The following is a 14,922-nucleotide window of genomic DNA, read 5'->3' on the forward strand; positions in this document are numbered from 1 at the left end:
AGCCAGAGAAACCAGAGGGAAAGTGAATTCCTGAACTTCATTCAATTAAATGAATTGAGGTTTAGATGTTTTTTACTGTTTAATTCAGGCGAAACATTTGTTATTCTTTATGTAGAAACAGCTGAGGCAAAAATGGATGGCTTAGAAGGAATATCCAAGTTTGAATCCAGGTTTTACCTCTTCATTGCTATGTTACCTTGAGCAAGTTTCTTTTTTGTGTGTTTGGGGTTTTTTTTTTGTTTGTTTGAGATGGAGTTTGTCTCTTGTTGCTCAGGCTGGAGTGCAATGACGTGATCTCGACTCACTGCAACCTTCGCCTTCTGTGTTCAAGTGATTTTCCTGCCTCAGCTTCCCAAGGAGCTGAGATCACAGGCACCCACCATCACGCCCTGCTAATTCTTTTGTATTTTTATAGAGATGGGGTTTCACCATGTTGGCCAGGCTGGTCTCGAACTCCTGACCTCAGGTGATCGACCCGCCTCGGCCTCCCAAAGTGCTGGGATTACAGGCATGAGCCACCGCACCCAGCCCACATTGAGCAAGTTTCTTAACTTCTCTAGGCCTCAAGGGTTTTAACCACTTGTAATGATGATAATAGTGCACAGTGCTTTCAAGGTTATATTTTAATAATCAATATAAGGTACCTAGTGCAGTCCCTGAAAAAAACAAACAGATGTTAATTCCCTTTCTCCTAAGAAAGTAGTCGTGGAATGGGAAAATAGGAGCCATTCCTTGACACAGAGCAGACGTGTTATCCTGGCCTCCTATGCCATTGCCTTCTGTGGTCAGTACTTGAACATTGTGCCCTCGGATTCCATCAACAGATCCTGAGAAACAGAGAAAATTGCTCATGCAGGTCCCATAGTAAGCTTGTTGAGTGTTGTCCATTCCTATCACTCAGCCCACCCCCCCAACCCCCCCGCTGCCTATAAAACCTTTTGTGGGAAATGTTTTAAAAATTAAGCACCAAGAGTTAGTGTGCCTCAAGATAAGGGTCAATTTGACCTTAAGGGTTTGTAAGTGACCATTTTTCCTTCACTGTGGCTGGGGAGAGCCACTGTATACGTCAGCCCCCAGGGCTTGCTGTTGTGTTGCTCTTTTCCCTGATCTCAGTAGTCCTGTACTTGCTAATATTTTCGCTCATCATATTGCAGTGTATTAGGAGAGGGCTCTGATGCTGTTCTGTGGTATTATAGGCCCAAGTCAAGAGCTCCCAAATCCTGCCCTGCTAGTCATTTGGCCTCCTGATGTCAAACCAGAGGTCCTGAGATTCGGAGAGTGAAGCGGAGTGGCTGCCGGCACCACCTTCTCACCTGCAGGAGCACCCAGAGTCTTGTCCGGAGTTGGGCTTATTGGAGGAGCTGGTGAAGGAGAAGAGGCTGAGTTGGCTTAAGCACCCCTTCTGCCTCCCTCTAACCCCACACCTTCAGATCCCTTTAGCTGCTTGCACAGCTCATGACCTATGAACGGGAGTGGGGAAGAAGTAGGCAGAATGGAGTCTGACATGAGAAAAGTGTCAATAACATCCCATTTCTTGTGTTGATTCTTGATTTCTGTTCATATTCAAACATTATTTTGTTGTATATTTTCTTTCGTAGGCCTCCTTAAAATTCTCGTAGAATGAGGCAAGATGTAAACACTTATATAGAAGTTAACAGCAGTGTATTAATGATATATGCAGGCAAGCATAGGCGCTTATGCCCAGAGTGCACAAGTATACAGAGGACATTCAGTGGCCAAAGTTGGCTAGAGTTGCTTTGGTCCTTGATCAAGTCCTGTTTACATTTCTCCACCCAAATAAGTTACATCAATACTGACTAGATAATACGTATTCAACAGGCAGTACACCCCCTGATCATTGTGGATATCACAATTCAGGAAATCATTTACTTACTAAACATTTTTACTTACTAAACATTTACTTACTAAACTTTTGTGTCCCCTACTAAACTTTTAGCTTCTAGGGAGTAGAAACCATGTCCTGTTGTTCTTTATGCTTATAGTACTTGGCCCACGACTGATGCACAATGGATCACGAGGGGTGACTAGATAAATGAGAATTTTTTAATGGCAAGATGATTCAGAGTAAATGAAATGTAGAATATCATAATATTTTATAAGGAATGGCATTTTGGGCAAGTTATTACTTGTACGTACTTTTAGAAACAGTCTCTTCCTCTAACCAAATGCTTCTGAGTAGGATCCTGCTTTAATGGATAGAAAAACATGAGTTCTCATTAGTATGCACAGCACTGAAGCCCAGTTACATTTTTTTTTTTAAATAAGCACACTTTTTAAGTGTTGCCATGCAGTGTCGTCGCTCCAAAAGCTTATCACATTGTTCATTTTCTTAGCAGGCCCAGTTCTACTGATGGTGTAAAGTTTCAACCGGGGCTCTTCATAATTATTACTAATTCTTAAGACTGAAATCAGGTGGCTTTTTATTTTTAGTGTCCTTTTTGTGCTCACTCAAGACTATATATTCAGCAGTGTGCAGTCTATGCCTGACTGTATAAAAGACTGGAATGTTCACACACTATAATGAATAATGAGTGTCAGTGAACTCATTACAGTAAATCCTTAGGTAATTACTTTCTGCCTTAGTTGGGGGACTTATGGTAGCATAAGCTAAAATTATTTCATCTCCAGACAAACCCTGAGGTGGCTGTTGGAGTTAAATATAATTCATTTGCAGCATGTTTATTATAGTTAAATTTAACTAATTTAGGGCCTGTTGCTGGCCAGAAGCTGAGGAGGAGGAAGTTGCAGTGTCCATGAGTACCTCAGAAAAATGAGGCTTCATGGCCGAGCTTTCAGAGCATGACGTAAGAGTTACTCCCACTCTGTCTCTGCTCTTCCTGTCCCCAGAGCTGGATGGGTTTGTTCATGAAAGTGATTGGCTAATGAGCTCTTCAGGCATAGGATTAATGTGGTGTAGCAAGAGGAAGTCTCAGCGTTGAGCTGGGGCTCTGCTCAGTTCTCTCCTCTGTTTCTGCCGGAACTTCCTGGTGTTACAGAAAGAACTATGGTGTTCAAGGTCTCTGTTGTATGAATGGATTTATCAGCAGATGGTGAGGCTCCCCCTTCTCGTGCCCCATTTCCACTCAACACTGTCTGGCCAGTCTGGGCGTTATTTCTTCCTAAGCCTTCCAGCCTGGAAGACTTAGCTCTGGAAAAAATAGGAAAGGACTTACTCCAAGAACCAAGCACATGTTTACAGAGGATGGTTTAACCTTTAAAGATGTTGCCACTGAAGAGTTTTTAGATTAGATTTTGCCTCATGAGCGCTCTTCTGAGCTGGATGGCTTGCTCTACCAAAGATGTTACAGGGACACCCGCAGGAGAAATCGCATCAACGCAGGGAGGTGAGGCTTCTGAGCCATCGCTTGTGTCTAAGAACATAAGCCAAAAATCACTGTAGGGGGACTGTTCCCCAGAAGACAGGGACCTTGCCAGGAGAGGAAACACAATTCCGATCATCGTGAGGAACGTGCATTTGAGGAAGACATTGTCCTACTTTTCCACAAAAATACCATGTCTCCATTCTGGAAATATGTGCACTGTGCTAATTGCTCAAGAGAAGGTAGCAGTTGGAAAAAGTCCAGAGAAGGATGAGTAGATGAACACAGGAATCAGTCGGTAGCCGTGGGAACAGCAAAGCCCCTTCAGTGGGAAGGCAAGAGTAAAGAGAAGACAGCACTGAAGTCTGTGGAATCTAAAGCGGCTTTGGTGGGGTTTCCTCACCGACTCAAAGTGCAGAGCTAGCAGGGTAGGCACACCCACCCGTGCCTGTGGTGGCCCGCCCTAAGACTCTATCCAGGACAGCCACCTCAGCCTCACTATCCCCTGGCCACGTCCTGGCCGTTCAGTCCCACCGTGACGCAGCTTACAAGCTACAGAACCGTCTGCCTCTTAAGCCAGTGTTCCTCCCACTGTACCACAGTTGCTTCCGTTGGGTCCAGACTCTTCTGAAAACTCCCCTTTTCAATTTTACTCAAACAAATTTTGGCCATGGAAATGGTTTGTGACTTTAACGGGCAAGCTGTGATATAAAAAGTAAACCATGGGTTACATAACTTCAGGGGCAGGTTAACTTTTCCAGAATTCTGGTCTCAAAGTAAAGATTTAGTTGAGGCTATAAAAATTCAGGAAAAAATAATAAAGCATTTCTACACCTCCCTCCTTCCCCTTGCGAGCCCCCCTTAAAAATAGCATCTGAAGTTTCATTGTAGCTGAGTCACTGCTTGGTGTGATCTAGGGCTAGGCTGCAACTGGACCTGTCAGAATGAGGCCACAGTGATTCATGATGAAGCTAAGTTTGGTTGCCACTGACAACATGTGTTCCTCTCTGTTCTTTCCCTGGAGTTTGGAGACACTGTATTTTGCCTTTGGATTAGAAACACCTTTGAGTAGTGAGAGTAATGGGATGAGATGGGCCACTGCAATTAAAGAGCCCTCTGGGCCCTCTTTCTGTGACACCCTAGCCATTTGTTAGGGGAAGGTAGGAGTAATTAACATAACCAAAGACCTTTGGGGCTGTGAAGGGAATTTATCTCCTCTGCCTTTGCAGTTTAGCATCAAGTCAGTCTACCAACCAAGAGCCCCCCAACACCTTTTCTGGGCCCCAAACTGTGCTTCCCATTGAGGAAAGGCAAATGATAGAATATGCGGTCCCTACCCTGAAGGAATTTGGGGAAGCACAAACCAATTAGAGAAGCATTTTCTACTTCCCACGTTGATTATAGTCATGTATGTGTCAGTTTCCACGCCAGTTTGCGCCTGGAGGGCAGAAGCCACAGCTGGTTTTGCTGTGCATGGCACCTGTGTTCCTGGAGCTGAAGTGAATGGGTCCTGCCTCCAGCACCTGCTTCCCCACTTCTGCCATCAGAAAGACTCGTTCGGGAAAACATTCCTTCATTCCCTTCCTAGGGCACCACAGTTAATAAGGCCACAAATTTGGGCCTGTCCATCCTGGTGCAAGTATCTGAGGAAGCAAGAAGAGATCCGGGTTAGCAAGGATACGATTACAATGGTTTTATTTTTTTAATGGGACTTGGGTGGTGAGGAAATTCTATGCTCCCCGTCATTTATGCAGACTTCAGCTAAACGTATGCTAGTTGAACTCATGCCAGCTCTGTGGAAGTGAGGGACAGATACAAGAAACATGGGAACTTTCCAAGAAATGAAGCTTCTTTGCTGCCATGTCGATGATGCTTGTTTCTGAGAAACTCAAACGTATGGAAGTGTAGAGTAGAGCTTCCCAAACAGGGTGCCGTAGTTCACAGATTTGCACACAGGGGTGCCAGCATAATGATCTCTGCAGCTCTTGGCACACCTTGGTATGTCTGGAGTATGAGATGGACTTAACATATGAATATACATATAAATATATATAATGTATCTGTACATCTTAGGGACTAGACAAACAAGGTGTTAAATGTGTTCCTCTCTGGATGGTAGGTTTATGGAATCCTTTAATCATTTTACTTATTTGCTTATTTAAACTTCTGAATCTGTAACAATTTATTGTGTGTGTGGAAGAATTCTTTCAGCCCAACCAAACACTAGCCAAAATATTGAAGTGGAAGGTATCAGTGTTCGGTGATCCAGCCAAAGGTTTATGTATATGTTTTATTCAAACACTGTCTTAGAAACCGTTTGCCCTGAGGATGTGTCCTTTATTTTGTCAGTTTAAAAAGGATTCTTTTCAGTTAATGCATTCTCATTTAAAAAAAAAAAAAAGGAAAGAAAAAGAAACAGTAAAGCAGATGTCACATATCAGAGAAATTGCCACATCTTGATAGATTCACACCATTTATTTTCTTTGCCTGTAAGCCTAATACTGGCAACAGCCCAAACTGCCAACTTTCTTCATTTATTGACGTTCTTATAAAGTTAACTTCCTGTCGAGGATGTTTTTGACAGGGATATTAAGAGAAAGACTTGTTGGTCAGATGTTGGTTCCAGTTGGCCACACTGTAAAGGCCACTGGGAATCGGACCCTTGGCAGACCCATGCAGAGGTAATAGTTTGGAAGTTGGGAATTCTTATTTCCCGGCAACTGTAGACAAGGAGCAATGATTTGCTATTTGTATTTTATATCATATTACATTTGCAAAATGTTTGTGGTCATTCAAATTTGTTTTTTTTCACAGTACTTCTGTGAATGCCTGATTTCTCTTTGCCTAGGCTCTCAGATTCTTGAGGGGGTGGATGGAGGTGTGATATTTGCCTTCTTCTCACATAGGAATGCCTATAACCTAAATGAGATCAATATCATTTCGTTCTGGGAGCAGTACTATTTTTGCCAGTTACCAACATTATAAAATACTTCCATATTTGGAACTGTGGCATTTTGTACTTGGAGGGATTTTTTAAAGAAATTGCCTGGTCTAGTTCCTTCATTATACAAATGAAACCATTGAGACCGACACAGGCAAAGGGAAGTTCTCAGAGTCACAAGAAGTGGTCAGTGGCCAGGCTGAGGCCAGACTGTAGTTTCCTTTTTACTACTGGTCATACTCTCTGCTTTCTACCAATATTTCCCAATTACTATGGGGAATTAATAAAAAATATTTTTTAATCTGCATTTTTTGGGGGAAAGATAAAAATACAGAGTTTGTCACAACATAGGTGGTCAATAAATATTTGGTGAAGAAGGTGTTTGATAAAGTTGCATATATTTACCTCTTGAGTCAATAAAAATGCGTTATATTTGCAGATAGACACACACACACACACACAGTGCTATGTAGTAGCTGGTAAGCACATGTGTGCTGTCAGTTAATACAGGGACTTGATTGTCATGTATCCCAGTCTATGTGGCTCTGTTCAAAGGAAGAAGCTCTGGGGAGGAGTAACAGAGAATTTTAGGAGACAGAGAAAATAGACTTCTTTTCAATGGAAACTTATCAGAATTGTTGAAGTGAGAAAGCCATACACATCTCTGTGTATTTTGGTATCAGTGTAGTATTGTCTGCAGTAACTCTTTGTTTAGTCATGAAATATGTTACTTGCCATTCCACATGTACCCAATACAGTGTTAAAAAGAGTCCTGTTCAGCTAGGATAAATCACAGAACAAGTATAGTAAGAACATCACCAAGTAATTATACAGTATGTCTTTGAGATTTGTGTCTCCAAGTTTCTGAATATTTCATTTTGAAAGAGTAACTTAGAAAACATAAAGAGAAATTCCACATAAGTGCCTGGGAGAGCTGATCTTTACCAAATTCAGTAAAAATTTCAGAGATGAATAAAATAAACCTGGACAATTCATAATAACCTACAAAAGACACATTGTTTTCATTGTTTTCCATTGGCTAACATATCCGGTAGGAAGTTAAATTTCACTGTCTTTTGCATAGCACAGAATTTGTTTTCCTAATCACCTTTCCTACATATTGAACAACGTCTCGGTCATAATCATGGCATATGCTGCATTGAACCCAAGGTGAAAATCATTCTTTTTTTTCTCACCTGAGGGAAATTTCACTTTTTTTACTGAATGAAGGAAGCACTTAAAGTATAAATTAAAATAAAGATAACTACTATTAAATTTGGTTAGGCTCATATAAAAAAAATAGTAAAATGGCAGTCAAAACAACCTGACTCAAGTTGGTGACAGAAAGGCTTAATTTAGCACAGCCCATTTATGTACGCAAGAAGCTTTTCTTAAGGACACTCAAAGATGTCAGCTCCAGTCCTAAAGGAAACACACTTGAACTGAGCGTGAGATGAATGAAGGGATTCTGCTCTTGTCTTTTATAGATGATTTCATTTATTTGATTCTTCTCTTTCCTCCTACATTCTCAGATTAGGCATGGCCTTCAATTGGATTTTGTATTCGTTAAATACAAACAGTACACATATTAGACTGGATACACATTTGCAAATTCAGATTTATATAATCTTCTATTTTAAAATTATGAGACTACCGATATATTTTATTGCACATGCCTGTGGTGTCCGAGTCTGGGATCTGCTTTAATTCTCAATAACATTCAAATAAAACCATTGCAAAGAGCAGAGCTAGCAATAAGGACATTTATAATGTCACATGAAGGTGGACTGTATGCCACATGCCTTATAATCATATATTCAATGATTGCAAATAGGATTTTTATAGAAAGTGCTCACAGCAGTTAAAAGAATTCTATTTGAAGTCGTATTTCTGAATGTGAGACTTTCATTTTGTTTAATTATCTATTAAATGCTCCCAAACTTACTAGGACTTAGTGTGTGCTTTTATTCTATGTTAGAGAAAATCTTGGTAGTCAATCTCAAGTGTATGCCCCATCTTATGACTGCGAGATTCCCTCTCTCATTCTGGTATTGTCCCATGATATTTGCTGCTTTCTGCAGTCAATATAGACAGACTTGAGCCAACTTAAATGTTGTCTCAATATTTACCTAGTACAAAGAAAATTCCATTTGAGAAAACCACAGAGTATAGTCATTCCTGGAACAACCAGGAGATGGTTATTATCATTGGAAACAATTATTTTTAAAAATCAATCTCAATTCAGAGCCATATGTATATTTAAAGTGCCCACACATCTAAAACTGTTCTCAATTAATTTCATGAAATGTTATTTTTAAATTTAAAACAAACCAAAGATGATTAATTTTTATATAACCAAAGATGATTAACTTTCATATAAATTTGTGAATCATAACAAATTCTTGAGCAAACCGTGTGTCTTGCTTTCTTTTTATATTGGCATGGTATAAATACTGAGAATCAAAGCAACCATAATTAAAAAGGCCTGGTCTGAAGAGGAACCGTAAAGTAGGTAAGGTTTGTGTTCTGCTTTCTTCTATCTCCTCCTAGCTCCCATTCAAGTTATTTCTTCCGGCTTTCCTCTCTGGCAAGGTACAAATGCTCCTGCCTCTGCCTCGCCCCTTCACACTGTAATATTGGTTAAAGAACTTGGCAATGAACCAGCATAATCAAATTCCTCTGGCTAGACTGCTCTGGCAGTAGAGCATTTAAGTGTTCTGCTCCAAATACTTTCCAACAATCAGAACCAAGACACCTGTGTGGGAGCCAGTGCCACAGGTAAGTCCCTGTTAGTGACAGTGGCCTTGCAGTGATGCTTTGGGAAATTATCCTGGCTTCAATGGGTAGGACAGAGAGGAGTGGCTACCCAGCCCATGCAAAGCCAAGCAAGGGGCTGTAGTCAAAAAGTCAAAGGCAAGAGTCATTGTTCTTCCCTGTGAGCTTGTATAACAGAGTGTGTGTTCATTTCTCACACATATAGTTTTATCTCGCAGCTACTTGAAGTGTTCACATGTCTGTTTGCTGACTTGATTGTGAAATTCCTGAGGGTAGGAATTAGGTCTCACGCCCAGCACCAAGGAGGAGTGCAGTAAATGGGTGAGGAATGAATGAGTGAATGAATCAGTCTGTCAGGCAGTCTGTTAATGCAGATGGCAACAATGAAAGTATGGATTCGAATGGCATCTTTGAAAATTGCAAGAAATGGATGGATGTGGAAAACTGAGAGAGAAAACTAAGAGAAAAGCAAGAGAGATCAAGGCATCAAAGCCTCCGAGGCTTTGAGCTGAGCAAAACGAAGAGCCTGGGAGGCAGTCGTAGAAAGGGGGAACTCAGAAACCTCATAAGGGAAGCCAACACATAAACAGTTTGTCACAATCTCTTTCTCAAAGAAGCATCCTCTAGAAGGTGCCTGTGTTTCTAGCCTCTCTCGTCCCCTCCCCTTACCACACCTCACCCAAGTTCTTGGAGGTCTGATAAGCAGACAAGACTATTTTGTAGACTTAGCAGATGTCCATGTTTTAAGGGACATTTCCATCAATGCTTGAAGGTTGCCCTCCTTTGTAGACTTGGGAGGAAAGGTGGATGGGAGGGGGATAGGAAATCTGAGCTGGTGCCTTGAGGAGACGCTTTGGCCTCCTGGAAGAGGGTACTTGTCAGCTGGGATTAGCCCCTCAGGCCATGGCTTCTTTCAGAGGCACTAAGTTTACATCAGAGAGGACATACTTTTATAGTCTGCATTGTCAGTGCTGCGCCCTCAACCACTACTGCAGATAGCCTCTTACTTTCTAAGTAAATAGTCTCTCAGGGAAGAGATTCACCTCATTTCACACATAGCCATCCTTTGTAATACGAGGGCTGCTTGCACTCTCATTGGCCTCTGGAGCTTCAAACATGTCTCATTCCCACATCCTTCAGAAGTGCCAAAGAGGGACCTACCTGGCTAAGTGGTATGGAAGCTAGGAGGGAAACACCCTGGTACGTGCTCTTTAAAGTCTGTGAGTTACAGAGGGAATATGATAAATAATTCATTTTCTATTTTAAGCCCCTCTTTCTCCAAAGTTTTGGAATGAGCTCTGTAAATTCCTCAAGAACTTCTCTGAAAGTTCTACCAGCTGACCGAATGCGGAAATACCTGCTGTGTGCTTCCTGGAGATTTTCCCCACTGTCTGTTTTATGACCTGGTGAATTAGGCTGCAGTCTTGTCTTGATCCAGAAGTGGTGCCCCTTGGATCAGAAGGAATGTCTGAAACACATTGATTTGTGGCTGGAATAGTAAGCTAAGCTCTAGGAACATCCTGCCAGAGGCTTGTCCTTAGGAAATAGTCTCACAAATTTTTTTGCTGGTGAAGAGATGACATGCTGCAATTGACCTGTTGAAGGCCAGAAAAGCGAGGTGACAAAGCAAACCTCTCAGTTTCTAATGCTTCCTTCAGGCTATGCTTTCTAGGGGTGATACCCTCTATATCCTGAGAGACCTTAGCTGCACAAGACATTAAAACTTGGTCCTCAAAATGAGTGATACCAGCCTCTGGAACATAATTGCGACCAAAATGTGTCCTGGGGTCACCAGCCTCCTTCTACCGTTCCCTCTAAAATCCAAATAAAAACATTAAGCCCTACTGCACTGGCCTGCCCTGTTGAGTGCTTTTGCAGATTGCCTGGGGGTATTTATGTCCTCCTGCCTCCTCCAGCTCTAAATTCTGGCTTCAAGACCCTCCTGCATCACCCCTCTGTCAACACTCCCTGGGTTGTTAACATGTCCACAATACTGATCGCCTTACCTCCCTCTTTTCCCAGGGTCTCCTAAACAGTACAATGCCTTTCAAAAGAAATAATGGAGAGGAAACTGTTAAAATTGAATTTCCACGTTGCAGTTTTGACAGTTTATCAGTGATTCATCACCATAATCTCTTACTCTCCATCCTTGCCCTGTGAATAGATTCACACCTGGAAGCAGCTGTCTCTTTAGAAAAGCTTCTATCCTTTCCTGATTTTTCCTGAGTGCCTGGTCCTCCCAAAACTCCTATCTTTTTTGTCCTGACTCAGAGGAACCCTCACTTCCCCCACCCCCACCCCCCAACGCACACATTTCCTTCATAACAACACCCTAGAGTGAGATCCTTTTACTTACCGTTTTACTTCCTAGTTCCTGAGGGCGTTACTTTTCATAATAAGAAAATTCATCAAAGTGTTTTCCTAAAGAGTTGTTCTCCCTCTAAAGTTGAATTTCATCCTCCAACCCAATATGGAAACAGCTATAGCCAGGTATATGTCCACAGCAATCTTTCCTTCTTGCTACATAATCACAGTTATTTTAATGATTATTTGATTTTCTACAGAATGTAGCGTAGCTCTGATGCTGTTAGGGTCTTGATGAAGGCATTAGAAACAATGCTTATGCTCAGAGCACTTGTGTGTGCTTGGATGTTGTGTGAATGTGAGCAAAGTTGTACTTCAGTGAAGGTGCCCAACCAACACTGAGACACATAACCAGGAAAACAAGGCTGCAGCTGATGGTCAGAGTAGCCACGGGTTAGGCATGAGTAGCCATGGGTTACGCATAAGCATCCACACCACCAGCTTGGGCAGCTGTCACCTGCCATTGTTTATCCACAGGGCCAGCTAGAAAAGGATCTGGTAGGCATCTCTATCAACAACACAGGTGAACATAGGGAAAACGCTAAATGAGAATTATGATCAACTAGAAATAAAAGGAAAATCAGTCCTCCCTGTATTTCCCATACAGCTGCCCCATCTGTCCTGCCATCAGCACCACATGAGGCGTATATGGAAGATGGTTTATTGTTACCTTTTTATTAGGCTGCTTCTAGAAAATTCAGCAAGTACCCACAGTCCTACCACCTAATCCATAACCCCTGGTCAACATTTTGGTGTATTTCCTTCTAATTTTGTTTTCATGCACCTCTTGTTTGTTCTGCAAAAAGTACAGACGTTGTCTTTTTTTTTTTTGCTTCTACAAAGTACTGTTATAGTAGCTCCAACAACCAGTGAAAACAAAATTTGTTCTAATAGAAAAATGAGCAGCAGCTCAATAAAAACAGTTCACTAAACAGTTTATCTACACTTACAGCCAGAAAACAAAATGTAAAAGTTTTACCTCACCAGTAATCAAAGAAATGTAATTTAAAATAATGATTCCATTTTTCATCTACAGTTAAAAATATAAAAACAATAATATCTGCTTCCAATGAGGAAGTAGTGACATAATCACTCTCATAGAAAGCTGCGTTGAGTGTAAATCTCCAAGTTTGTGTTTTGTCAACACGAATCAGCCTGGAAGTGCCCATACCCTTGATCTGGTAATTCTGCTTTTTAACAATCTGTGCTAAGAGATTTATCTGAGAAAGGTTCAAAGATGTCTGCATTATTCTTTATTAGACTGAAAATTTGGAAGCAACCTGAATGTTACCTATTGAGAAACAAATACATTATAGTTTATTCATCTGGACAAGGAACTATTTTGCAGGTATTTAAAACATTTTAAAGAATAGTTGTGCACCTTTGAAAAAAAAAGTTCACAATATAACAATGGGCTTAAAGGGTAAAGGGAAGAATATGTGACCTAGTTCACATTTTATAAATATTCATGTTATGTCCATGAGGGAGAGCGGGACAGCAGATCCAGTTTTCACAATGGTTATCCGTGGCTCACAGGACTACAGGTGATTTTTACTTTCTTTATGCCTTCCCGTAGTTCCCAAAGTATTTTCAATGAGTATTTCATTTGTGTACAGGGGGAAAAAGTTACTTAAAAAATGGAAAAAGAAGAAAATCACTCCTTTGCAGCAGCTTATGAAGCATTTTAACAACGAAAGGTGGGAAAATCCCCAAGATAGACAAGCCCTTTCTTCCCCTTCTGACTTTGGCTGATCCATCTGCTGACAAACTGCTGACTGTATTCTCAAGAGATCGAAGAAATAAAACAGGCTCTAGCAAGGGCCTTTGTTGAAGTCTTCTCAGCTTCCTTAGAAGCTGTTGCTTCTCCCCCTCCCTTCCTTCTCTGGCTGCCTCCCTCTTTTGGTGCTTTTCCTGAGGCTGGTGGCTACATTTGTTCGGTGCTTGAAGTCATTCTTTCATCAATAATTTGTAAAGTGATTTAGAGCTTTCTAACAGCAACCTACAGTTTGCTCTAATAAACTAACGTGGTAAAGAGTCGGAATTCAGGCTGCTGGGTGACAGACCAGCGTGCCATTTTACTCTACCCTGGTCAGCATGTGGTTTTGGTTCTGCTAAAAGGACACTTCCGACTCTACCTCCATTTGTTTAGCATTTCTACTCTCAGTGAACTTTTAGTAACTGAATGCCCAAAGGAGGAGACTACAAAAAGCAAATTATAGTACATCACCTTGATGGAATATTACCTAGCTGTTAAAAATGACAATAACTAGGTTGCACCATCAAAAGTATTACCAAAGAAAAACAGGAAACAAATTAATATCTATATATAGTTACAACAATGTAAAAATATACATTTGTATTGGAAGGAAATAGAGGAAGCAGGGAAAAAGAAAATTTAATGGCAGATGAGAATTTTTTTAAATTCGGCAATAAATATTGAACTTTCATCATATGCCAGACGCTATGCAAGACCGTTGTATTTTTTTAAGGTAGTTTAATAATATGTTAAGTTGTAAAGAAGTATAAAGTAGGGGTGGTGGAATTCATTTGCAAAGATGTTATTATGGGCAGCCTGGCTCTATCCGAAGGGAACACTGAATGTATCATTCTTTTCCACACTGAATTTATGTAAAACGTCCTGTGCTGGACTCCAGTTGGTCTGTTCAGTCCTTAGTGAGCAGATGGGGCTTTTCCCCCTTGCCTTGCATGTCATTCTTTTATCCATGCACTCAATAGGTACGGAGCCCTGCTGTCAGCCAGGTCCTGTTCAGCTGCAGCTGATACATAGGGACCAGGATGACAAGGCTCTGCCCTCATGGAGCTTCCAGGCATTGCGTAAGACAGACACTAAACTAAATAAGTGAACAAGTTCATCTGCAGTGTGATTTCAAGTAGTGACACCCGCAGTGAAGAAAAGTAAAGGAGTGTGTGGGGCAGAGAGTGAAGTGAAAAGCAGTAACTCATTTTAAGGAGAGTCAGGGAAGACTCCTGAGAAAGCAGGGAAGTAAAGGACCATGGAAAGGCTGGGGACGCAGCAGGAATAGCACGTGCAAAGGCACTGAGGCAGAACCGAGTTTGACATGGCTGTGGGAAGAAACGTGTTCGGAGAGGGAAGCAGGGGCTGGGACATGTAGGGCTGTGTGGGCCTCAGCCTGGGGTCTAAGTGAGATGGAGGGTTTTAAGGGGTGGGACAGATTTACTCATTTAGCATGTGATCTGACTTATTGAGAGAATGGACTGTCAGAGAAGAGGGTAGCAGAGGGCTGTTAGAGGCTTTCAGCCGTCCAGGTGGCCTGGACTGGGAGGGCGGGCACAGGAATGGAGAGAGTCAGGGTCACTCTGAAGGCAGAATGCACAGGGCATGCTCTGTAGGGTGTGAGGAAAAGCCAGGAGACAAGGACACATCCTGGGTTTGGGACTAAGTGAGCAGGTGAATAGTGATGTCATTTTCTGGGAGGAAGAAGGAATAGGTTTTATTATTCCTGGGTGAACATTTGCCTA

At 41.6% G+C, this 14,922-nt stretch overlaps 1 protein-coding gene and 1 long non-coding RNA gene across 17 annotated transcripts in view; both read left to right on the plus strand.

The window, feature by feature from the left end:
- The window catches only part of LOC134810167 (uncharacterized), a 40,917-nt gene extending 27,194 nt beyond the window's left edge, over window positions 1-13,723 (plus strand). Inside the window, exon 2 of the long non-coding RNA XR_010157538.1 lies at window positions 1,197-13,723. This is a non-coding gene — a long non-coding RNA (uncharacterized LOC134810167). The remainder of the gene's footprint in view (window positions 1-1,196) is intronic.
- FARS2 (phenylalanyl-tRNA synthetase 2, mitochondrial) overlaps window positions 1-14,922 on the plus strand; it is a 593,088-nt gene that overhangs the window by 410,126 nt on the left and 168,040 nt on the right.

This window comes from Pan troglodytes, chromosome 5 (genome assembly GCF_028858775.2).
Source record: "Pan troglodytes isolate AG18354 chromosome 5, NHGRI_mPanTro3-v2.0_pri, whole genome shotgun sequence".
In the NCBI taxonomy this organism is placed as follows: domain Eukaryota; kingdom Metazoa; phylum Chordata; class Mammalia; order Primates; family Hominidae; genus Pan; species Pan troglodytes.